At 34.8% G+C, this 27,128-nt stretch overlaps 1 protein-coding gene across 2 annotated transcripts in view; it reads right to left on the reverse strand.

Annotated features, from left to right (window-relative positions):
• LOC145665074 (uncharacterized) overlaps positions 1-27,128 on the reverse strand; it is a 128,617-nt gene that overhangs the window by 88,350 nt on the left and 13,139 nt on the right. The window lies entirely within an intron of this gene.

Here is a 27,128-nt window from a genome sequence, read left to right on the forward strand (position 1 = left end):
AGGCCAAGCGAGGTAACAACAAACAGAAGAAGATGAAGTAACGCGTTGTCACGATTATCTCATAAAAGAATTGTGCAAATGATTCGTTCATGTTACACGTTAAAATAGAAGACAGTCTTTTCATAACTTTGTAATTATCTTTAAAAGTCAAGCGAAGTCCCTTGCATCAAAGATATGTTCAAATGAAATGAAATTTTTGTTTTACATTGTGTAGGCTAAAGAGACGATGATGAAGAGAAATGAATGAAATGAAGAAAGGAGGAGGAAACGGGAAAATCTCGAGAAAACCCAGTGTTTGTACAGCAAAAAAGTTCATTTGGGATCGAACCAGGAACAGAGATGAATGCTCTACCACTGAGCCACCAAGGTCCCAAATGTTCTAGTTCACTGGCGAAATGAGTAGGAAGGTCCAGCAATTGAGCATGATTTTCTCATTGATGAGACAGAAAGATGGTTGTGGCACGCTTAGACAGAGGCAGAGTTGGCGTGGCTCAATGTAAACTTGACCCACGACCCACTGACCCACCATCGACCGTGACCCACGACCGACTGACCCACCACCCATCATGAACTAATCCACTGTGACTTACTCTGACTCACCAAAATCCATCGTCATCAGCTCTGAACACGATCCACGGCCTCTTCTGAAATGACTAAAGAGTTTACACTTGTAATAAAACAAGTGAAATTGTCACTAATCGGAGTTTGAATTTCTAGTCAATCGCTCAAGCACCACTCTGTTAGAATAACGGTGGATCTCACCTTTATGATATAAAATGATAAAGTGTTTGTCAGTGAGGAAACTGAAACAGTTCGAGGTGGGGGAAATTAGTGTGTGCCTAAAATATACTTTTACTAAGAGAATATTCTTGCAAGTGTTAATTTCTGAACGCATTCCACAAGAAACTTCTATTCGCAGGAAAATACCCCTGTACAATATGGAAAAGGTTATGGTTTCTCAGTTCACAGTATTTTTTTTTTTCACAAAAGACTTGAAAAACCAGTTTTTCATAGTGTATAAAGATGCTCGGGTATTCTATGTGAGAGCATCTCCATAAAATATGCTCATAATTGTAGTTTGTGTAATCACTAAAACATTATGTTAAATTTAAGTTACAAATATGCATAATTGCAATTATTATAAATATTTATTCAAAGTAGTTTACCTAAAGCAAAGAAGAGACTTACTAAAAATTTGGTACAAAGTTGAATAACACAAATAAGCCATTAATAATATAAGTATACATTTTCCATAACTCGTAATTTTCCACCTTAAAGCAAATCTGAAATCGGGTTTATTTCCTGTTGGTAACTTTTTCGTGTTAAATCATCCGCAGCGGAATGATGTCCATCCTTCAGCCAAGAAATAAGTAGCTCGTCTATTTCGAGCTTGTCTAGCGGTGGACCATTAATATTGATGAACAACAAGTTAGACAATATTTGAGCACTTACTCTATTTCTAATATCAGTCATCTATAAATTCATAAGGGGAAATCCCCGTTCGCACTCTGTCGTGCAAATTGATAATACTTCTACCCGATTCTGCAACTCCTCATCGACAATCTGCTTGCTAGACTTAAGTCTGATAACGATTTTTCTTAGTCAGTTTTGAAATACTCAGCAAGATGTATCATCTCTCTATCACCATACAACATATTTTCCATATCGACCATGTCAGTTGGCAATGTCGACTCATGGAGAACAGAAACTTCATCTACCACGCCTTCGATAGGGAATCTTGTGAATAAATTATCAATTAAAGCCTGATAAACTGATGATTTCTTATTTGTTTATAAATTTAATTTTTGTAATTACACATGAAGGTTTGATGCCATTACCAAGTTTCCTCCCCCGTCTAGAAAGCGAAAGGGAACGATGTTCCTGGAAAGTGTTCAGAGATGAATGGGAATGTCCCTCCTTCTTCCCCTTCAATTACCACACTGCTGTTTGCCTTGTGCCAAATTACGAGGAATTTCAATTAAATTATCATAGTATAATTTTTTCCTTGTTGAATTATCGATACTTTTCAGTGGAAAAAGGGATGAAATTTGAAAGTTCTAAATCAAGGTAAGTAGACCAACGTAAAGGGAAAAAGAGTGTAAAATTTTCCATATAATTATGCGTACAATCCAAACTTAAAACTTCCGTGTAACTAAGCTTACAGTACAAATTTTATGTCTATTTTCTCATAACTTTATGGGTTGATTGTCCTGTGCTGTAAGCGCTCCATATAATAATCATAAGCTTCAGCAATTATTATAGTAGAAAGCATTGGATATATGAAGCCAAGCACTGTATTTTTAGTTTCTGATTTTTTTTCTTAAATAACATCGGCCGTTTTCGATCATTTTTACAAACCAACTCACTACCAACTTTCCATATATAGAAAGTGCCATCCCCCCACATAAATGATAATTTTAAGAAATGCTAGGATACATTCTGTTTATTTTCAATAAAGAGTTAATACACTGAATTTCAGCTCCGTAAGTTTAACGGCTTGCGAGATACTCATTTTTTTTCGCAAAAATTCGGATACTCACTACCTCCTTAGGATATTATGCATTATAATAAAAGCAATATAACATCCCAATTTGGATTAAGGCCTAACTATATACCAAAAGTAATTTCATTTGACTTTGCAATTTGATCGTGATGATCAGGCACACATAGTTACATTCAATTTTTTATATAATAATTTATATATTACAGTGATTCAAAAATGTATTTTTCCAGTAGTTAGCTCCTCTAAAAACTCACAGGCCTCGAAAGCCAAGTTGTAGTGTAAGTCCTATTGTTATTATTACTATTAAAAATATCAATATCCAAAAGTGCCTGAAGTTCTTTTTTCACTTGCTTAGATATACTCACCTCAGGTAAGTAGACAGAAACAAATGGAAAAGGAAGGGAAATGGTGTTGAAAGTGAAACGAAGACAAATTTACCAGTCTCCAGAAGATACTGTCTACAATGCAGTGAGCAGAGTGGGTTGATAAATCATACTGAGTCGGTGGGTCGCAGTGGGTCATGGTGGGTGGTGGGTCAGAGTGGGTCATATCCTGTTGGCCTACGACCCACTGACCAACTCAGAAAACTTGATCCACTTGACCCACTGACCCACTCCATCTCTGGACAGAGGCGGCCTTTGTTCTTGCGGGGCCCTTGGCAAGTCAGCGCCGTGGGGCCCTACTATTTGGGTTGGAGACACTCGAGCAAACATACTTGGTAAGCATTTGTGTAAAACAACTGTTGTTATAAGATGAACCGAAAACTGCTCTAAAATAAAACACAGGAAACTAGAATGTTTACTTTATTAAAGAGCTTTGGAACTTTTCAGTTGACTAAATTCTTCTATCAAAGCAAGAAACCACGTCGTTTTCGATGGAGAGAAGGGCGAGAGCGCTCCTAAGTTACGTTTTTATGAGTTTGTCTTGAAAAGCTCCTCTCTGTGCATGCAACGGTAACAGGTATTGTGTATAATATTCGTTGCATCAGGGGCGGATCCAGGACCGACTTCTGGGGGGGGGCGGTGGGTTGTAATACTGCTACTTTTAAGGGCTCCAAATTTTGGGATAGGTTTTATTTATATATATAAAATAAGAAAGTTTCCTCTTCTGGGGGGGGGCAATCGCCCCGATCGCCCCCCTGGATCCGCCCCTGCGTTGCATTGTACCTTGGGACGGGATGCAAGTTTTTATCACAAGGCTTGTAACAAGTATGTGTTACTCCTAAATGATTCCATCGCTGTGACGCATCTCGAGCTACGCACGGTTATTTAATATTAGAAGAAGACTGCAGATAAGGGAATGGACCTCAGTCAAGGACGAAGCAAGAAAAGGTGTAAGTAGACTACAATCTAGATGACATGAACTGTAAACTTATGTTTATACATGTTGATTAAGACTATTATTCAATCTTCCGTTATGGCGTTTTTTAATTCCATATCATTTGTCGGCAATCTGTCAAACTACATGTTCTGCTGCATATAATTACATAGTACAAAATCCATAGTATTTCATATCCTCGGTATTTATCCAGTAATTTCTTTAACCATATTTCTTTTATATATAGACTTAACAAGCAGAACTACATTCATAAGCATTAAATACACACATCTTATAAGTTACTAAAAGACATATCGGAGATACATATTTTTGATTGGAGTTCACAGAAATACGACGAAAGTTAGTTGCTTGGAGCAGAATCAGTTGAAATTAGCAACTCATATTAACGTAATTCATAGCCGCTATCTAAATATTAAACACACGTTGCTTCAAAATTACTTAAATATGTCAGAATATCGTGACAAACTATGACAAATAACTATTATTTTTGATAGAATTAGAATCAATTATTAGCGAGTAATCGTTATAAAATTATTTAACTTCTATCTTTTTAAGAATCACCGAGTAAAATCATATCAACAATTTTTTTTAATTTATTAAAAAGAGAACGTTTTATAAGGGGTAATGGTTAAGAACAGGTACTTTTCATCTTCCGTGCACGAGCATACTTCTTACTGTTGCACTACCTACAAAATTGATTTTATATCATGTACAGCAGGTAATAGGGCACACAACAAACCCAAATCATGTTGTATTCACACTCCAATATGGAGTGAGAATACAGCGTGATTTGCGTTTCTTATGTGTTCTATTACCACTTTTACATGAAATAGAATCAATTTTGTACGTAGTGCAACAGTAAGAAGTATCAACGTGCACGGAACATACGATATGCGTTCAATCCCCCCCCCCCCCACACACTCATACATTAAGTATAAGGGCACTACAGGGATACACATTTAAGTACAAGGGCCAAATTCAGAAATGCAACGAAAAGGAGAAAAAGGGCCAGGAAGCATTCATTTTCACATACCTCAAATGGTTGGAGGATACAACCGAGCGACTTCCAACAGAAAGTTGTGAAACCGTGTTGTGAGGGGATACTTTTTCTTGAAAAGAAAGGAGGCCAGATGTCCGACGAAATGGTGCCTTTTGTTCCCATATCTCGGAATGCTGTCATTCGCGTCTCGACACAACCGCTCGATATTTTGCTTATGAGCGCCAGTAACGGGATCTACAAAATTCAGGCTATGATTCACACTCAAGTGCTGAAATCCCACCTCAGCCAACCTATCATATGACTTCCAGCAGTCGCTATGAATGGTTGTGCCAGGCTTAACCCACTGTTGAAGAAAGCCCAACAGCTCTTCAGCACTTCTGTTCTTGACGACACACATGAATACATTGCCAGAACCAACCTCGTAACCTCCAAAAACCCACGTGCCATCGATCATACGACCACAGTGATTTTTGCGTTTCCCGAACTTGGATTTATCTATCTGAACTGTTATCCCTGGATCCCCAAGTTTAGTAGAGGAATCCATAGCCCAGCAGACGCAAACCTCACGACAAAAGCTAAACCAATCGACACATGTTGGTCTGGAAATATTCAGGTTCATAGTAGCATTACTGATGTTTGGACGACTATTCAAACACCAGTAACCCATAAGGCGCATCACCGTTAAAAAATCGAGTTCAGCCCTAGGAAAAAACGTTCCCTTGAAAAGCGAGGAGGAAAAGGAGCACTTCGTCTTCCTCTTCGAATTTCTAATGAAACATGTTTTCTGACAGCGAAACACATTCCTTTCCCTATAAAAAAAAACGCGTCCCTACAACATTTGGAACACAACTTACTTACAGGAAGCACGCCATGCTCCTGAAGAAATTTAACACTGTCTTCTTTCCGTGAGGTAATTGTCATTTCAACAACACCATACTCAGTAATATTGCATGAGTCACACACAGGCATAACCATAATAACTCTCCTCGACATTTTTTTCTTCGCGTGTTCTCAACACATACAGTAGTTGCAGACAAAGTATTCTACGGGTACCGTTATGTACTATAATTAATATAGAAAGTCATGGGCTGTGTTGGCAGCCTGTTGTGTTAGGTCATTAGGGTTTGATGACATGGTTACGTGTGTTTGGAAAGTTGTTATATTTCTTTTTTTAGTTGTGCTGACATGGAAAGGTGATGTGGTCTTTTTCGAGTTTGTATGCGTGTCTGTAGAGACTTTATACTGGCTATTTTTAAAAATAATAATGGAAATTTGAATTAAATCTGTTGATACGTCATTTTGTATCACGTACTTTCGCAGTAGTGATTAAATTAATATTGCGCAGTAGTGATTAAATTAATATTGAATATATTACACGAGCAATATGTGAGAGAATAAAAGATTTGTCGAACAATATGTGAGAGAATAAAAGATTTGTCGAACAATATGTGAGAGAATAAAAAAGATATTCTCCTAATATATTTAACGGTTCGATTTCTATGAAATCTCATAAAGAGAAACTTGTTTCGAAAATATTTTAAAATTTGCGAACATATTAAAAATGGGAACCTACAAATAATTTGGAAAATAAGAAGGTGAGAACACTTATAATGTGTAAAAGTTTAAGTGATACGTACGGGGATCGAACCCGGGACCCTTAGCATCGCAAGTGAACACTGTATGATGGGAGGGAAATATTTATTCATGCGGGACACATTATGGATTTTCCGTCTGAAAGACGTTGTGTATAAAATATGTATACTTTGGTATGATATGTAATGCCGGCACATATACAGAGCGTGGTTTTGTACGTCTGTTGCTGATGAACTTAATACATGAACTGAACTTTTCGCGCGCTTTTGGAAAACCGGTTGGGTAGGAGTGATGATGTGTGCTTGCTAAAACTTGAATTTAAATACAAAGGAAGACCGTTGACACGTTTGGTAAACATTACAGAATTCCGCCAGACTGATAGAAATAACTTTGGCGCCGCGGTAGGTGAACAAAAGAAAGATTGCGGACGTAGAACATCAGAAATTGGGGACAAACTAATAAAAATAACTTTAATGTTGGGAATGCCGAACACGTGATTACCTTGCGGTTATGAAAATACTTTAAATACAGGTTATAAGAGACAAAATATATAAAGATACATCATGCAGTCGTATGAGAAGAAGGATCTTTGCAATAGCAATATTGAAGCAATATCTGATGCTGAAACAGAAATATACGAATCATCGTCAGATGAAGAATTTGATTTTGATGCAATAGATTCACCAGTGCTAAGAGTTTCACCAACACCGCCATTATCTCCAATGGTATTATCAAGAACATCACGATTTTGGGCTTTAGATTGTTGTTGTAATAGTGAAAAAGTGGTTCGCGAATGTATAAAGAAGGCTATTGAAAAATGGAATTTTAATGAAACACTAATATGTGAGGGTTGTACGTCAGGATCTAATCATGATTTTGATCATGATTGTATGACGACGCGTCCAGAATTATTGGAAACCCGCGCTTGGAGTATTATAGCAAGTCCTAGTGTTGAAGATGATGTGTTTTATTTGTACGCAAACACGCATATTATCGGACTATTAACAAGAGAAAAATTTTATGACGCCTATGTGGAATTATTAAGTGATACAGACTATTTACCGGAATTACTAGAGATCTTCATAAGAAAAGACAAACGGAAAGCGAATATTTCAGATTGAAAAAATGTATTCGAATAGTGCTAGTGTTTCATGTGTGTTATGTAATGGTGAAAACATTAATGTGAACTGTGTATTAAAAACTATAAAAGTATACTTACACAACAATAATCCAATGGAATGCGTGGAATGCAAGTTACATCTTCCTCATGAATGTAGACATTTTCATAATACTGGATCATTTGCAGTGAAGTATTTATCTCTTGACAAAACTCTTAGTGAACTCTTTGAAGTGTTTGAACAAGAACATAGTGAAATCTCATTTCGATGCTTTATGCATAAAACTTGTGATCTTTTACAAAATACAGAATTTGTTGGACAGATAATTCCGTTTTTTATTTTTCATACAAATGAAATTTCACCATGTGTAAATCAGTATATTATTGATATTCAAGGTTTTAAAATGTCTGATAACGAATTTATTATTCGTGAGTTTTGTTTAACTGCATGCGATGATACAGTAAATTTCCATTGCTTGGTAAAATCACCAGTTGAATATAATTTATTATCACTAGGATGTCAAAAACAAATTGACTGGTTAACATTAAATTTGCATGGATTGAAATGGAATAGCAAAACTGGATATACTGTATCATGCATACGAAACCTTGTATATCAATTATGCGCAAAGAATTCAACCTTTTATTGTAAAGGTTTAGAGAAATCTCTTTGGATTAAGAGAATATTTGCATTAGATAATGTCATTGATTTAGAAACAAAACATTGTCCTTCATTAAATGAATTATGTGGAAATACATTTAATGAATATTGTTCTTTTCACACAAGTATTGTAAAGAAATCAGGATGTGCATATCGTAATGCACAACAGTTGAATTATTGGTGGAAATATGAAAGATCAACAGCATTAACTAATGCATTATCAAGATTGTAATGAGGAATTGTAAATAAAATGCATGGGTGTAAGTTTAAAAAAATTTATTGTAAATTAAAAATGTAAATTTAAAAAAAATTAAAAAAATTATTTGTGTTTTCTTTTTAAAAATTTGTTTACATGTTTATAAACAATGGCATCATTCTTTTTCAAAATTTTCTTGTTAAACAATTTTAAACACTTTTCAAATGATTGAGTGCGAATAATATGATGCAGAAAATATAGGACAAAATAACCACATAACACAGAATTATCATGTTGATATTGTTGAATATTTGTAAAGTACATTTTAGTATTTTTCGACAAAAAGTTTTTTATTTCCTTGGGAATGTCCATAGCAAGACTATCAAAGTAGTACCCATGTTTTTTCTTATTGATGTACACTGCAACCCAGTGGGAACCAGCAGAATCAGATGTATCAAGATTAATCACAAGTGCTGCAGGAGGTTTTACCGTTACAGGAAGTTTGTCAATAGGGTAAATTCCAGTAACACTTGCACCAGTCACTTTATCAGTTACTAACACTTTTAATAATTCATCACTATACATGATGAAGATTATTTTTTTAATTGTAGTAGGTATGTAATTATCACAGTTATTCACATGTAACACATAATCATACACTTTCACATATTCACTATACAGTAATGCTTCATGAACAGTACATCTATATTGTCCGAAACGATGCTTATTATGTGCACACCGATGAACGTGAAAACTTAATGCAGTATACTTTGGACAGTTTATTTCTTCCAAATTTGTAACTTCTCTTTGAAGAATTTCTTGAAGAAAACACTTTCTATTTATTCCGTATGTGTATATGGTTGTAGTATTTGAACAATATGTTTGAAGTATTTCCTTAAGATGTGAATATTCTACATCCCCTTCGTGCCAGGTAATGCCATACACATTCTCACCTAGATATTTGTTTGTGCTTATGATTGGCTCAGATAAGTTATTTAAAGGTGGTGGTTTAAAAACCCAATTTTGAAAAAAGGGAACGTCAGGATTTACAATGGCTAGCTCTTTTATAATAAACTCATCTTCGTTATCATGATACGCCGAGAAGTGAACAACAACCCGCATTGTACTCAACTAAATAAATTAGAAGGTGTTATCAGTATAAATATTTCTGTCTTTGTCTATTTGTGCTAAAGAATCGAATTGTGCGTACACAATGCATGTAACAGGTTCAGTTAAAGTTTCTGAAAATGATACTTTTAAATTTACAGGGGAATCGCGTACTACATCACGTATTATCATCTAAAGTTCCTGTTGGAGATAGAATAAATGCATACAGAGCATATCCGTTTGGATACTCATCAAGAGTAACAGTATGTGAATAATTTTGATAATATATACCAGTACCTGAAATCAAAGTATAGTAACTTAGAAGGTATAAATTATTATTAAAATCAGGTGTGAGGGGGTTGGGAGGAAATGATTTTGAACCGACTTGTAATTGCAGTTTGTTAACGTTAAAGTTTCGAAATTCAAAGGGATTAAGATGTGATTTCCCATTGAAGGCTGTGTTGGAGATGAAACCAATAATCAGGCCTTTAGGAACATTACCCAGGAAAAGATTATCAAGGCTGTAAGACTTTACTTGTGCAGGTATAGTATAAGATCTTGTTTCCACTCTCGTCAGAGGTAACTTGGCTGTTTCCGAACCCATTCGTGTATTTAATTGCATAGCTAAATCTGCAGCTACATCAATACGACGTACATGAAGAATAATTTCCTCAAGTGCAACTTTATAACTTGTATTTTCAGCAGACATTAAGCAAAAATTACCTCTACTACGATGTAGTTTTACACGCAAACTTACTTTGTTAGGAAGCATACGATCTAAACTTACAATATCCGTATGAAGACGTCCATACATTTCAAAAATTTACTATTTTTCACCATATTAGCACGTTTTTGGAAACCAGCATTTGTATTATCTAATTTATTAAAATTTTTTGCAGTATCTTTATGCCACATGGCACATGCTAAATGTGTTTGAGAAGCATCATGAGAATAATTTAATAATGTTTCAATGTATGCACGATAAGGATAAGATCCTGATGAAGAACTAATTAATTTATCATTTAACGAAATATCAATTTGACTAAATAAAGAATGTAAGAAATTATTTACGGGTGCGACAACATCATCGTCAGCTAAAGTTGTACCATCAGCTTTAGTAATTTTACAACGTACATAAAGATATAGATATGCAGGATGAATAAATTCACCTGTTTCTCCTGGAATAACAAATTCAATAGGTCCTTCTGAGGTTAATGTGGAAATAGGACGATATTCAGCATTTGTAGTTGCTTCAATAGCTGTTTGTGTCATTGGTATAGAAAAGAAATCAAATTCATTGGTACAACATTCAAAACTATTTGAATTTAGGAACGCCATTATGAAAAGATGTCCTGTATATGTTTACGTTTTGTTGCTGGTCCAAACTTTACAATTGCAGGAGCTTTCCTCTTGCGTGACCGTCTCTTGCCGTTACCAGTTAGCAACTGTCCAACTTTATTAATTGCTTTTGTCTTTAAACTATTACCAGCTTCTTTTACACGTGCACGAACCGATTCTTTAAATGGTCGATTTTCTAATACATCACCCGCAACTTGCATACCGGTTTGTAATGCTTGACGTCCTACAGTTTTTGCACCTTGTTTAAGAAATGGTAAAGCAAAACGAAATAATCCTTTAAAGAAACTACCTATACCATATCCCCTTTGATATACAGGTCCTGAAAAATATGGAATTCCGCGCCCACGATGATAAGTAACACGTCTTGCTCTCATTTTATTATTATTATTATTATTATTTAGAAGATGCCGGAGAGCGTTTAAAATGTAGTGTTACGGTCAGTGTCCCAGAACGAAATGGCAAATTTCGCCCTGCATGATCTTTCAATAGTATTTCAATTGTATTAAAACAAAATTTTGCAAGTGGCATATAATGAATATCTTCAAATGTAATTGTTTGAACTTTTCCATATTTAATATCAGAGATTGTTGCTATACGTAATAATGGTGCTTTTGTATCACCTAAAAATTGATATTGTATAATATCTGTATAAATAAAAATTTGATGTGGATATCCGATATCTATGTATGGTTGTTTGAATCCATGAGATTCTTTTACAAGATCTGATTTTTCAGAAAAACCTAATTGTAAAGCTAATGTAGGCGACAATGTAACTGATTCTACATGTTCATCACATTCAACATGTACAACATTTGAAAAACTAAATCTTATAAAACTCGATATTGCGTTTAATTCTTCTAGTAAATGATGAATGGATGGATAATATCCAACAAGAATTTTACTTTTCATAGGTTCTGCATTTTTAAATTTGTACCATATAACGTTTTCACCCGCGGTAACATTATAACATGTTAATGGAATATGTACTTCACTTAATCCTACATACCAATCGGATTCTGATAAACGAATATTATTTTTTAATTGATTAATAAAATGTGTTGGACTATTTGTAGGATATACATCAGCACTAGCATTTGAAACTAATGTAATGTAAAAACTATCATCAATACTTTCAGAAATCATTTTCGTTTAAAGTGAAGTGTTAGGTTTGAAGTTCCAAAACGAAATGGTAATTTTAACCCGTGTTCATCTTTTAAGTTTACTTCTATTGTATCAAAATATTTCTTTTCAACTTTAACATAATGTGGTGTGTGAAATACAAAAGATTTTACATGACCGTGTTGTACATTATATACACTAAGTTTTCGAACTAATGGACCTATATTTTGTTGTTGTTTTACAATATCAATGCAAACATTAATTGTATTGGGAATATTATAATCTAAATCACATGGAAATTTTCCACGTGCTAATATTAAATCAACATTTTTAACTTTTGTGTATATAACATTTTTAACATCAAGCGTATTTTCATTAATAAATCCAAAAATCTGTTGTAAACCTGGTGTAACACCAATCATACATTGATCTTCTAATTTTAAAGAATGTTTAATAACAACTTGATTTTTATTTTGTAAATAGTGTAACATACGAACATTTTCAAGAATTAATTGTAGAATTGATTCAATTGATGAATAATATCCAGGTGTTATTGGAACATGGTAGCGTTCAACTTTATCATCGATAACACTAGTAATTATAATTTCTTCATTTTCACCGACATTGTAAAAACTCCACGGAATATTAATTTCTGTTAATGCAACACCCCATTCCCCATCACTTAAATCAATAGGTTGTGCCAATTTAACTCGAAATGATGATGTGGTATTATTATCAAAAAGATTGCTACTTGCATTTGAAGGAAGAGTAACGTAAAAGTCGTGTGTAAAGTTCGAATTCATTTTGCAGACTGAATAGAATCTGATCTAATCCACGAATTCATACTTGATGGATATCCTAACCATTTTACATACATCCACCCTTTTTTACGTTTTAATACTTTTTCAATGAGATATGTTTTCTTTGAATTAATAATTACTTTTTGTAATTCTTGTGCATAAAATATTTCTTTAATTTCTTCACCGTTCCAATCTTTTAATTTGTAAGTGAGAGGATCTGACTTAATACATTTGTCAACAATAAATATTTCTTGTGACCATTTAGGTAAATATCCTTTTTCTAATACATGTTTATACTTACTAACACGTACATAATCACCCTCATTAAATTTACATGTTATATTCTTTTTATTATTTTTATTTCCGTATAATGTTTCCCACACTTGATTCACATTGGAATCATTTACTTGTGCAGGTGCCATTTTAATACTTGAATGGTATGAATGATTATAATTTTTTACAATTTGATCTAATACATTAATATAACGATAAGTATTCTTTGCAGTAAAATAACGATACAATCTTTCTTTTAATGTACGTATAAAACGTTCTGCTAACGCGCATTTAATTTCAGAATGAACACTATAATGATTAATTTCATATTCTTTAAACAATTGTTTTACATGACGATTATAAAATTCACCGCCTAAATCTGTTTGTACGTTAAACACGGGTAACTTGAAATTTTTAAAAATTTTTGTTATTGCTTTTACCATTTCAGGACTTTTCTTTGTTTTTAACGGGACACAATATGCGTAACGTGAAAAAATATCAATACAACATAATATATATTTATAATTATTATTATACTTTGCAATATTTTGCATATCTGCTAAATCCATTTGTAATGTTTCATTTGGTGCACTAACATAATACTTTTACGTTCAAAAACTTTACGAGCTGGTGCATGTAGTGTATAAGCATCTTGAGAAGCTAACCAATTTTTAATTTTCTTTTTAGATAACTTTGTTTTGCGTTGTAATGTTTGTATACTTGATACAGAATCAGGATTTGAATAATCATAATATATTTTTGATAATTTTGTCATTTTTACATACTATATTCTTTCCACTGTTTAAATAAATTAGCAACTACTGCAGGACTAGTAGATTTTCTTACTTTACGAATACGTTGTCTACTACTAATACTACTACTACTACTACTACTATTCACTTTTGATGCTGGTGTGCTAATAGGTGTACCAATAAATTCTTTAGGAACATTAAGATCTTCTAATAAATTTTTAAATTCATGAATACCTAAAGGATTTCTTGAATATTTTCTTGTACGAACAACATCATTTACTAAATCTATAATATTTGAACCTGGTATTGTTTTTCCTTGAATACGTACAATGCCAGACTTATCCCACTGAATTTTATCAGAACTTGTCAACTGTTTTAATAATAGATCTGTTTTCCTACGAAGTGTTTTCGGTACTGATTGTAAAATGTCTGATACAAATGGTAAAATAGAAGTATTGCTATCTTGTTTGGAACTTGATGATAATTTTTCTTCTTCTTCTTCTTGAATGATAGGTAAAGTAATAGGCTTATGTGAAGAAGATGTATACTGTAAATAACGATGCAAAGCTTGTTGATATAATTTCCACTTTTGTTGTACACTAAGATCACGGCGTTTTAAGATATTATTCATTTCTTCATCTAAACGTGACTGATGTGAATCTATGGATTTAAGATTTGATTGAATTTCATGTACAGCATTTTCAGGAACTAAAATCATTTTACGTAACTCTGACATATTTAACGACTGAAAATACTACTTCCTACTGCTGCAAGAAGTGGTCCCAAGATTAACGGTAAAAGCGCACCACCTTTTTGTAGTAACAACTTCTTCTTTTTATTCAATGCAGTACGCTGCTGAGATAGAGCACGTAAGATCTTTTTATGTCTACGTAAACGTTGCTTCTGACGAGAATTTAAAGGAATGTTTCCTTTTATTGTGTTTTTAGCTACTTGAGATATTGTTCTTATTAAATCCCCTGAAGCATTTTGTAAAATTTGTTTTCGTTTTGCATTTTTGCATTTGCACAGAGCACGGAGCGTGCTGTAGTGTTGTTTCACCTTCAACATCTTGATGCTGACTAAACTAAAATTTCTGTATGCATGTCTTTTACGTTAGCGTACACATGCATGATTTCATTCGGAAAAATATTTGTACGTATTCGCAATGCATCGTTTGTTTTTTGTGTCAAGTCAAATAATAAATAAGTGTGAGGCTCCCGTGTTACTTCTTCGAACACACTTACGACTTCTTTACTATACCGAGGCATAATTTGCCTTGCTAAATATTGTATTTGTAATTTATCACGTGGATTTTTAAATACTATAATATAATGTGCATTTAAACTAATATCACGTGCATGTTTTCCTTTTGGAAATAAATTTTGAATAATAAATATTACAGTTAACTTTTTATGATGTGCATACTTTGTAAATAAATTAGCAACATCGCCATTAGTTTCCGACATTAAATCATCAAGTATTAATAATGAATTTTCTTTAATTTCAAAATTATTCACGTCAGGTATTCCCTCTACAAAACGTATTTTTGCATTTGCATCTAATTTTGGTATTACTGCACCATAACACCAAACAATATCATTAAATTTTATACTAAACATTTGATCACATTCATTAAGTAAACGATTTACAAAACAAGTTTTACCAGCCCTTGAAGGACCAGCAATTAAAATAGTAGAGGGATGTTGAAACTTTAACATCTTGTAATCAAATGAATGCATACAATAGAGACTCTGCTTTATATACACACTCACACTCATACATTCACATATTTTCGAACATGTGAGGAAATAAAAAAGATAAAATTAAAGCTTGAATTTCGAAACGAAAATTTAAATAAAATGAGCTTCTACAAGAAGCGTACCAAGTAAAATTGCACCGCAAACGAATTATTTACAAGTTTACAGCGTAGCTGCTCTGGCATACAATCCAATAAAAAAAATCACTGGGATATAAGATTAAAGCTTAAAATGACTAGTTTATATATTGTTTGCACAGCAAACGAACAAATAAAAATGATCACAGCGCAGCTGCTCTGGTATACGAACCAATAAAAAAATCACTGGTATATGAAATTAAAGCTTGAAATGAAAAAAAAATTATGAATAAATTAAAATAAATTAGGAATAAATTAAATATTTTTAAGAACGGTTATGCTGTGCATACGAGCTGTTTTTTAAAAAAAAGAGACATTCATACAACTCACATTCATTCATTCGTGGGTCTATAACCGTAAGGTACACTTGCACGTTTTTGTACTGGTTCATCGTCAGTTACGTCAGGTTCGTCAATACGTTTTCGTTTTTTGTTGACCTCACGGTGTGTCTTTGTCTCTCTACAGCTAAAGATACGGAACCCCGGTCTACGAACGATACTGTTTGGGTTTTCTATTACTGTGGACTCTAATTGTCCAGACACTAATTTATAGAAACTCTCAAAGTTAATTTTTTGAGAGGTTCTATCGTTTAGTGTTATCCCCCTAATTTTGAATATATCGCGAACATCCCCTTGGGCATTTGTTAGCCGCATTGCGTAGTTTTTACAGCCAAGACCTATAAAGGTTGTAAACTCCCAACCTTCAGGAATTTCATTTGTAAGATCTCCCAAATAGTTTCCGAGCGGTAACAAGGGTTCCTCATCTTTTTTCTGTAGGTACATGATACTGTCAGTGTCACAGTAGATTGCTCTGTCAGGTCCTACAGTCGTCAGTAGTTCGTAAAGTCTAAGTCTAGCCCACGAAGTAATAAATGCGGCTAGTATCACATTAGAAAACGCTAACGGAACGTTTTCGTTTTCAATGTCTCTGTATGTGACAATGAGATGGTCATCATCAATTGGTATCACACTTTGAATTTCATACCTTGCCGTAGTTAAATACCTAAGAAATGTGACCTCATCACTAACGATTATACTCTGTGATATATCTGTGCGTTGCCCCCACTTTCCATACAATGAATTGAGGTATAGTTTCGCACATTGCCTCAATCCAGGGTTCGTCCTAATATTATCATAATTTAATCGTATGCCTTCATGGGCATAATATTCTTCGATATATTTATGTTTGTCTTCTTCAGTGGTACAGTAAGCAGGAAAACCAGAGGCTTCCTGCTTCATCTGAAGGAAGGAATTCACATAGGTCCCGAACAGCCCACCTGAATTCCCCTCTTCAGGATCTAAGAGTTCAAATTCCCATATCTCATGTATATCGATTATTTTGTAACCTTTTTTAAGAGCAAGGTGTAACTCTGGAGTACCAAATGTTCCTGTGAGAGCACACTCAGCATCACTATGAGTACATTCATTAGTGTTTTCTTCTTCCATACATGTGCGGCAAAGGCCGAAAAGTAATCGACCTCCCGCAACGTATGGTAAGATCGGAAAATGGAGGTCCTTTGCAGGGACAATTGTGCATTTGACTACACCGTGAATACTTTCCACATCTGGAAAGTCCTTTCCCGTGTAAATCTTAGGTGATTTAACCGGCATAGGTTTACGCGCCATTACCCATGGGTAAAGGCTAGTTACATCGGCATAATAAATACGCTCATCACTCGTACAATTGACGTAAGAACGAAAGACCTCCGTGCGACCACCGTTGTAACAGTTCTTAGGAATAAGAAAATCAGGTAGATTAGTACAACGTTCTTGAACAAACTTTTGCACTTCCTTGTCCGTCTTTACCTTATTATCCCAAGAACATTCCCATATTTCATATAGGTTTACACCTATACTTTTCAGGTACTTACGGCGGCGCATGGTTTGCTCATATCGTTTTTCCATCGTATTGTACGAGTCTTGTGCATCGTGCAAAACCGCGTCACGATTAAAGGGAAAACAATGGCGGCAGGCATGGAAAAAACATCCGTAATACTCAAAGGCAGCGTTGAGTCCTTCGTGCCATCCATCGACCTTGTACCTAATAATATACTTTTCCCCACCTCTCCTAGCATGCTGGATTTCTATCCCTAATTGGTCTTCCATATACATAAGCCATTGCATAGCTTTTGTACTATACTTGTTCTAATGATGAAATCCCAACGCGGGAATGATAGGAATAGTATTTTCCGGTAAGTGCAAGGTACGATATGTACGCATTGCAAGACTTGCAATGGTTGATGATGTTATGAAACATTGCAAACCCTCCGTTTTCTCTTCAATAATATCGCTAAATTTGATGACCGCTTCTGTTAGAATTCTAACATCATTTTTACAATAAGCCAACATATCCTTCTGCAGGTTAAACTCCTCGCCACTTTCCGCACGTTCTTGGTGCCAGGCCTCCAGTTGTTTTCTTTCTTCTGTGCTTCGTCCCTCAGGGTCATAGTACTTAAGCGGAGGGTAGGGACCGACATAATTTTGATTCTCTTCAGTATTAAACAAATATGGGAAATCTCCCTTCTTTAAATTTTGATTAAGGCCTAACGTTTTCGGTAATTTGGATAATTTAGCACCAATATAGAGGAAAAAGTCGCGAAAAAAGATACGGTTACCTATGTTAATATTAAAAATCTTTTGACCCTGAATAAGAACACTAGGTACAATATGCTGGTCATCTATTAGAGTTCTAAGACAGAAGAGACCATCGTATCTGGATGCATTATGAGCGATCGCCAGGATCTTCTGAAAGACAGGACGTTCTACTAACACGTGGTTAATAAAATCCGTCATTGTCTTAAAAGAAAACGAACGATTTCCAATATTGTCACCGCACGTTTTACAAGGCTCATCGATACCTTTCCTTATACACACGTGACATACATGATGACAACACACCAGTACAACTTCATGTTCCCTTTCACCGCGCTCATTCGGCGCCTTCAACATCGTCTCTACATCATAGGTAATGTACATAAACCTTTTCGTATGAACAGGTTGCTGTCTCTGAACAAAACATGTATGATTTGTATCAACATACGCGCGGCATGTTGAACAAAAATGTTCACCACACATGTGTTCAGATTTTCGCTCCCTCTTATCAAAGATGATACCACAATCGATGCAGAGCTTTACATTATCACATACGGATTTAGCCGCTTTATTACGTGTCCGATGGCTGTCAAAACAAATACCCTCAGCAAACTCTCTATTGCATGCATTACATTTAATTCTGTTTGCAGTATAGTCCCGTTCGTGAGTATGTTCGCAAAAAGTACAACGAGTTTTACACTTGTGTGCATGATATCTTTCATCATAACCTTCCAAACAATAATAACAATACTTCCGTTTGCTAAGAAAACTTGTAATATTACGAATGGGTTCAAAATGTCCAATAGTGTTACCTCTTTGATATAGGATAAAAATCTTATTTTCTGCGTGTTCTCCCGGGTACCGTACTATATATTCCCGATTATTCTTTTCAACCTCCTCATAAACAACGATTTGATATTCCCCTTTGAAATATGCTTGAAAGAGGTCCAAATCAGAGATGTCACAACCTTGCTTACTTTTAACGTTAACTCCTGCCATTTCGCAGAGAACTTCTGCTTTAAAAAGCCACTTATTATAATCTCTTGTTTTTAAATGATATAAAACTTTACTACTTGCGGTATGTTTTGTTATTCCATATATTATGGCCATGGGGAGGCAGTACATATTCTTATTTTCAATGCGAATTAATCGCTTTTCCAAGTAATCTTGGTATTTGCAGTATTTTTGGACAGCACTCATTGCATTAGGTCTTCCTTGTCCGTGCAAATTCTCTGCTATATGGAATCGAAACAATACTTCTTCCCCTAAAAGGAACACTTCATTCGAATTTAGTACTCGTTCGATTGAAGTGAGGACTGTTCTAGCAGTGAAATTGTCCTTTCTTCTAAACGGGACATACACTGGTTTGTTATTAGTACTATTATTACTTTCAACGTATAAACCAATGTAGTCCATGGGGCGTGCATTGGAAATCACATGTTCCAACGCAAAATCGATTAAACTCTCGATATAGGCCTCTGGGTTATTAATATTCCTTTCATCACCCACAGGTCTGACGACAATTTCATGGCCCGTAAGATGAAACTTACGAAACCTTTGTCTGCTTTGTCTTACAACTTCGAAGTTACTATTTCTTTGATTATCCCCGCCATTATTATTATCACTACTACTACCACTTGTACTACCACTATTATGACTACCAGTAGTACTACTTGCACTATTCTTATTTATGTTGCCATGTCCAACCATTGGTGGGACACTAGCAGATGATGGTCCAGGCTGGGGAGAAAAAATCAATTGGTTCCCATAGTCATGATTATCCTGTACACAATATTGAGCTGGGTTGTATACAGGATTTTCTCCCTGAACCTGTTGCGTGGGTATAACCACAGCATTGTCCGCATTTTCAACCAATCTCCCCATTTCTTCTTCAATTGGTAATTCAACGGAATTTAAATTGCCAATCCCATCTGCTTTATCATTTAGGAAAGCTAAATCTTCATTTGATAACAAATATAAATTATTAGGACTCAAGTTATGAGTTTCTTGAGGGGTCATGACTATGGCATTATTATTTTCAGATGGGATTAAGCATGGTTCCAAAGCAAATCGCGAGCCAAAATCAAAAAACTCAGATAACTCTGTATCATTTATCCTATCTACCTGACCTTCCCCACAAGCTAATAAATACATAACTTTATCTAGAGCCAATTCATATGATTCTTTACTACGGAAAAAACCGTACACAAACAAATCCAGTACGTCAGCACTGCTTACACAGTGCTGGAGAAGTAGTATATCATTACCTTCAAAGACACGAAGGGTCCGCAATATGGCTTCGCATCTCACCGTTCCCCTATGGCCAAGTCTGCTTAATTCCATAATGGCTTTCCACGTGCTAAAAACCCTAGGGTACTCGTTGAGACCGCGCAAGACCTCTTGCAGGTAGATTTCATCAATAAGGTTTATTTCTTCAGTCGGGCAGAAGAAATCCATCTAAAAATAAAACAAAGAAAAACTATTTTGAGTAATCAACTCCACTTTAACAAAAAAAGATCAATAAATACTTCTTTTTAAGCAACGCTCACATGATAATATCATATAAAAGAAAAATTAATCATCTTTAGTTAATTATTGATATGTAAATAGAAATCAATCAAGTTACTTTATGAAAAATCATTAAATATATTCACTTATATTGAATTATAAACTATTCTATTAAAAAAATATCCACAAACACACACACAAACACACACACACAGAGAGAGAGAGAGAGAGAGAAAGAGAGTGAGAGTTTCTCTTTGTTCATTAATATTGGTTAAATACATGTCAAGTACAATTAAAAAAACTATATAATTTCTTTCTTTTTTAAAAAAATCATAATAATAACCATAAGAAATACATACCTTTCAAGGCTTAGTTCTCCGTTCACAATCCACAAAAAGAAAAAGAAGAAATCTCAGCTGGGATAGTCGGTACTTTTAATATATATAATTGCTAGCACCACAACGCTTAGCACAGCTTCAATGTCTGTAATAAAACAGGTCTCAATAAATATAGTGGTAATCCTGTATACTTTATTTAATACTATTAAAATAGGTTTAATAATCAGGAAAGCTTTTCTCTGTGATCTTTAACGCACGCCGACGTAAGAAAAAATGATAAGCGTACACATCAAATACATGTTATATCATGTTCTATCAAGTGTTCTCCCCTCCCACCACTAACAGTGACATCTGTCGGAGAAATTTTAAATTAACTTTACTTCAGTTTACCTTCGTGCATCGTATTGACGTATTTATTATTAGTCCTGAATATATATTTATATTTTAAAGGTACAGTATGATATATATTTCTTTTTTAGCCATTAAATACTACTGATAGCATTAAATAAGTACCAAAAACCCTTCTCGCAGTTGTGTTCTGTTAATAAAACATAATTTGTGAGGGCATAGTTGATTCTTCTTCTATCAGTAAACCACCAAACGTTCATTATATTATAAATCCCTAAGGGGGACCCACCAACACATATGACCCTTCAGTTGAACATAATTATCATCATGTTATTACCTATTCAGAAAAACACGCAATTGTAGGAACTAACTAATGGGGAACATGCCCTCAACCGGTAAAACCAGCCCCACATAATTCTCTTTTTGCTATAATATAATACTGTTTAAATCTCGGGTCGCCTATAACTAATGGGCCCCGCCAGTTATAGCTACGTGCTACAATTGGCATACATAATTCTCTTTTTTGCTATAATACTATTAAAATCTAAGTAAGCCCGGGGGCCGCGGTGGCTCGATGGTAAAGCGTTCACCTCTGGTGAGTGGGGTTTCGGGTTCAATACCAGCTCGCACCAAATATTTCAACATTTTTCATGACAAACATTGTTTGGATTTATTTTTTATAAATTGTGGTGAACAAACACCGTGTGCGTGGGTTTTCTCGGGGTTCTCCCGTTTCCTCCCACTTTCTTCATACTTTTAAGAGCTTTCTTTGTAAAGCGAAGCAATATAAAAGATTCATCTCACATCTTCACCGTCTCCTTTAGCCTAACTGACATAACCGTGGGACTCAAAAATTTCATTTCATTTTTTTTTTCTAAGTAAGCCTGTGACTAATGGGGAAGGGACCCGCCAGTTATAGGTACGTGCTACAAATAGGACTACATAATTCTCTTTTTGCTTCCTTGTAATACAATACTGTTTAAATCTAGGGTCACCTATAAGTAAGGGAAATGGCCCCAGCCAGTTATAGCTACGTGTTACAATAGTCGTACGTAATTCTCTTTTGCTATAATATTGCTAAAATCTAGGCAATCTATCTGACATGCAAAACCCCCTTAGTTAGAGGGACATCATTTCATTTTACTTCACGGATACACAACACATTTTCAAATCAAAAGACAATGTTCAATAATCAGTGTATTTAGAGGTTCCGTAAAATTTTCTTTCTTAACATTAAAGCTAATGTATGTGTTATATGGCTAGCACCCACGCAAATAACTAACATTCAGTAATATTTACTATTAAAACACGATAATGTTGGGGAAAAGCGCTCCCCCCCCAAGACTAAAACATTTCTTTCTGGAAATACTAGTCTTAGTTCAAACATTTGCCTTCCTAAAAGATTATCAGTTGTGTTGCCAAAGCGTACTTTTATGCCATCTATTGGCAAATGAACTTACTTAAACAGTTCAAGTCCCATCTGTGCAACGTACATATATATATATATATATATATATATATATATATATATATATATATATATATATATATATATATATATATATATATATATATATATATATATATTAGGTATAACTGATTTTAAAGTGATCGGTATAACAGTTAAAAATCGTAACAAATGAATCAAACATATTGTAATTAAGCATCCTATAATTAAGCAAATAAAAACTCTACAAGTAAATGGCCCGTCTTTAGACCTTTTATTTGTAGGTTCACACTGCAAGTGTTCCGAGCTTCTTATTTTAAAAACGAGTGTTATTTTAAATAACACGCCCCAATAAAAAAATAACACGAAGCAATAAAATATTTTAATAGTTCGCAGCGTAGCTGCTATTAGCTTGTGTACCAAGCATGAAAAATGCAAATAAGAATGAGCTTCTAATAATAATAATAATAATAATAATAATAATAATAATAATAATAATAATAATAATAATAATAATAATAATGTCCCTCTTGCATGATTACAAATGGTCGTAGGTTTATTCCTCCGATAATGTTTCTCAGAAGCATATCGTGTAGTTTTCCAATAATTATTCAAAAAACTTTCATTATAATTAAGTGAATAATACATGGCATTTAAAAAGTTCTCACCTTAAAAAATCAGAGTTCGCTCTGTTAAAATCACTGACGAAAAAAAGTTCAACACACAAAAGATCAACACACACACACACTATGGAGCTGTGTAAAAACAATAATAACAAACTTTATTTCAATACTATATATATATAGAAGGATTTCATTATATCCCTCCCCAAGCATCATGTTTTCAGAGGGTTTTCAACCCGATTTCATTAATTATAAATAAATAAAGTCATCATGTCCGCTACAGCAAGACATCTAAAAATTTCTTATTTACAAGTTCGTTAACCGCTGGAGAAATCTCATTCAGACAGGGTATCGATCAACATTTTTGGCTTGCAGCTATGTACGGTTCTCATCTAATTAAGGAAAATGCTTACATGTTAAACTTTCATCAGATATTAGATATTCTGCCAAAATCAGATATTGCCACAAAAATACATCTTCTAAAGGGGGAAGAAACATAAAATTTCTATCTGTCTTCTTCATCACTGCCGATAAGAATAGCAGTGACAATCATAGTTAATGGAAAAATATTTCAGTATGTTTTCTCATGGCCAAGGGAGAAAGTGTCTAAGGTTATTCCAGTACAAGCGGAAATAAAAGTAGAAAGTACATTGACATTCTATATCTGTGTCACCACTCAATGTTCTAACGTAAGCAAGGGGAAAGCGTGTAAGGCAACAACCCGGCAGTAATGGCATTTACAAAAATAAAATTGTGTTCATTCTAAGCTAGCCTTCTCTCAGAGACGGAAGAACAATTCACTCGCTCCGTATTTCAAACTTGGCTGTAAACACGAAGTTAACTATAATGAATAAACAAATCAATAAAACGATAAATAAATAATCCATTCAAATCATACACACACACACACATTTCGTATTTCCCATATGTTTTTTTTCGCCAATTTACAGGTAAGAATTGCAATAATTCTCAGTACAATACAACGTTCACCTTTGGTGCTTGGAGGGTCCCGGGTTCAATCCCACTACAATACAGCGTTCACCTCTGGTGCTAAGGGCACCAGGCTCATTTTCAATACAATACAGCGATCACCTCTGGTGCTAAGGGTACCACGCTCATTCTCAATACAATACAGCGTTCATCTCTGGTGTTTGGGGGTCCCGGATTCAATCCCGTACAATACAGTGTTCACCTCTTGTGCTAAAAGTCCCATATTCAATCCCCGTACAATGCAACGTTCACCTCTGTTGCTAAGGGTCCCATATTCAATCCCCGTACAATACAGCATTCATCTCTTGTGCTAAGGGTACCAGGCTCATTTTCAGTACAATAAATCATTCATCTCTGGTGCTAAGGGTCCCATATTCAATCCCCGTACAATGCAACGTTTACCTCTGTTGCTAAGGGTCCCATATTCAATCCCCGTACAATACAGCATTCATTTCTTATGCTAAAAGTCCCATGTTCAATCCCCGTACAATGCAACGTTCACCAATAGTGTTAAGGGTCCCGGGTTCGATCCCAGTACGTATCACATAAACTTTTACACATCTTTTATTCTCTCTCTCCACATATTGTTCAATCATCTTATTTGTTCCGACTAATTTATTAGGAGAATATCTTTTTATTCTCTCACATATTGCTCGTGTAATATATTCAATATTAATTTAATTACTACTGCGAAAGTACGTGATACAAAATGACGTATCAACAGATTTAATTCAAATTTCCATTATTATTTTTAAAAATAGCCAGTATAAAGTCTCTACAGACACGCATACAAACTCGAAAAAGACCACATCACCTTTCCATGTCAGCACAACTAAAAAAAGAAATATAACAACTTTCCAAACACACGTAACCATGTCATCAAACCCTAATGACCTAACACAACAGGCTGCCAACACAGCCCATGACTTTCTATATTAATTTTAGTACATAACGGTACCCGTAGAATACTTTGTCTGCAACTACTACATACCACGTGCATAGTTCTCCGTCGCCATATTACTCTGCCTCCTTCTTCACTCTGCCGCCATGTATATCAGTCTGCGCAGACGCACTTCCATGATTCAGTGACGTCACATAGAACATGTGAAAATCGCAACTCGTCAAACTAAATAAACAAACTTCAAAACACAAGGAGAGCGGAATACAGGCACGTCTTCTTCTCTTGTACAATCACTCATTAAGTAACGAGAACTCAGTGTATTACCAACTTTATAACATCGTAGATACTCAATGAATAATTCCTGAAAGTATGGGGTTTCTACTCCATCCCTAACCGGGAAGTTCGGCTCCCTAACTATAACCCGAAAGACAATGTGTAACGTCCTGTTATATCCTAAAGCAATGTTTACATTAGAGTAGATTTCCTCTTATTTGTTTTCACTTATATATTGAAGCACTAATGATAGTAGATTATTTTCGCCATTAAATGCTCGTCAGAACACTTCAGTCCTTTATACAGTTCCAGTGCATCCGTGTCACTTTTTTCTCCAGCAATTAGTGTTTTGTTCTAAAGCGTTTGCAGCACTTCCTAAGGTCTTCGTCGCTCATGTTAATCAAATGTTTAACCTGGTATAAAAAACTAAATGTGTGTTTATGCTTCTTCAGAGCTTCGAATCGTAGTTCACATCTTCGTCGGATCGTATCAACAATTACGTAGAAGTATTTTATTTTGAAGCAGATTTCTGCAGAAAGCTCTCGGTCCTTATCCTAAGCTTCGTAAGAGAATAATTGTCTATTTTTCTGTCTTTTTCTGACAGTCTTCAAAATGGATTCAATTCCTACTTCTCTCGTTGTCTGAAAGCCATTTTCCCGGTACTCTTTAAGACATTAGTTTAGAAACACTTCCAAGTGCTTCCTTGTCACACCTAAGTTCATTATCTCACCTTGCAACACTTTACTGATGTCGTTAATCTTTGTAAGGAACTCCTACTCGTACATTATGAGTGAGATGACAAATTAGTAAATTGCTATTTCTGCTTCTAGTGACTGTCACTCACTGACTAATACACAGTCTGTACTTCTTTCAGACAAACTTTCCAGTGCACCACGCACACTGTTTAGCTGGTGTCGGACTGCTTTGACGGATTCTACTTTACATTCCCACCTTGTTTCCGAGAGAGGTTTCAAAGAAATTTGGACTTGTTTTTTAAGAATAGCCCATCTTTCACTTGAGCCAGAAAAAAGTCTGTACAGTCTCTGTAGAATTCCAAAGAAGGACTTAGTACATGCACAGGAACTTGCTTGCGTCTCCCAACACCAAGTTCCACTTGAGATTTCCACCAGGGGTAAAAGTGGACCTGAAAAGGTAGGGGGACGCATGACGTCACACTGTTCCCCTTGCCTATCTTTGCCCATTGTAATTTTTATAGAAAGTGTGGGGACGCCATAGATAATTTATTGAAGTGGGGGAACGACGTTCCCCCACACTTTTACCCCTGGTTTCCGCAAGGTACAAGAAAAGAAAGGGGCTTTACATTGAGAATTCTTCTTTTCATGCCGTTTTTTTCTTTACGCATGATTGCACCATTATTATAGCCTTGACCTGTATAG

Source organism: Thermobia domestica, chromosome 11 (assembly GCF_964235325.1).
Source record: "Thermobia domestica chromosome 11, izTheDome1.hap1.1, whole genome shotgun sequence".
NCBI classification, from domain to species: Eukaryota; Metazoa; Arthropoda; class Insecta; order Zygentoma; family Lepismatidae; genus Thermobia; species Thermobia domestica.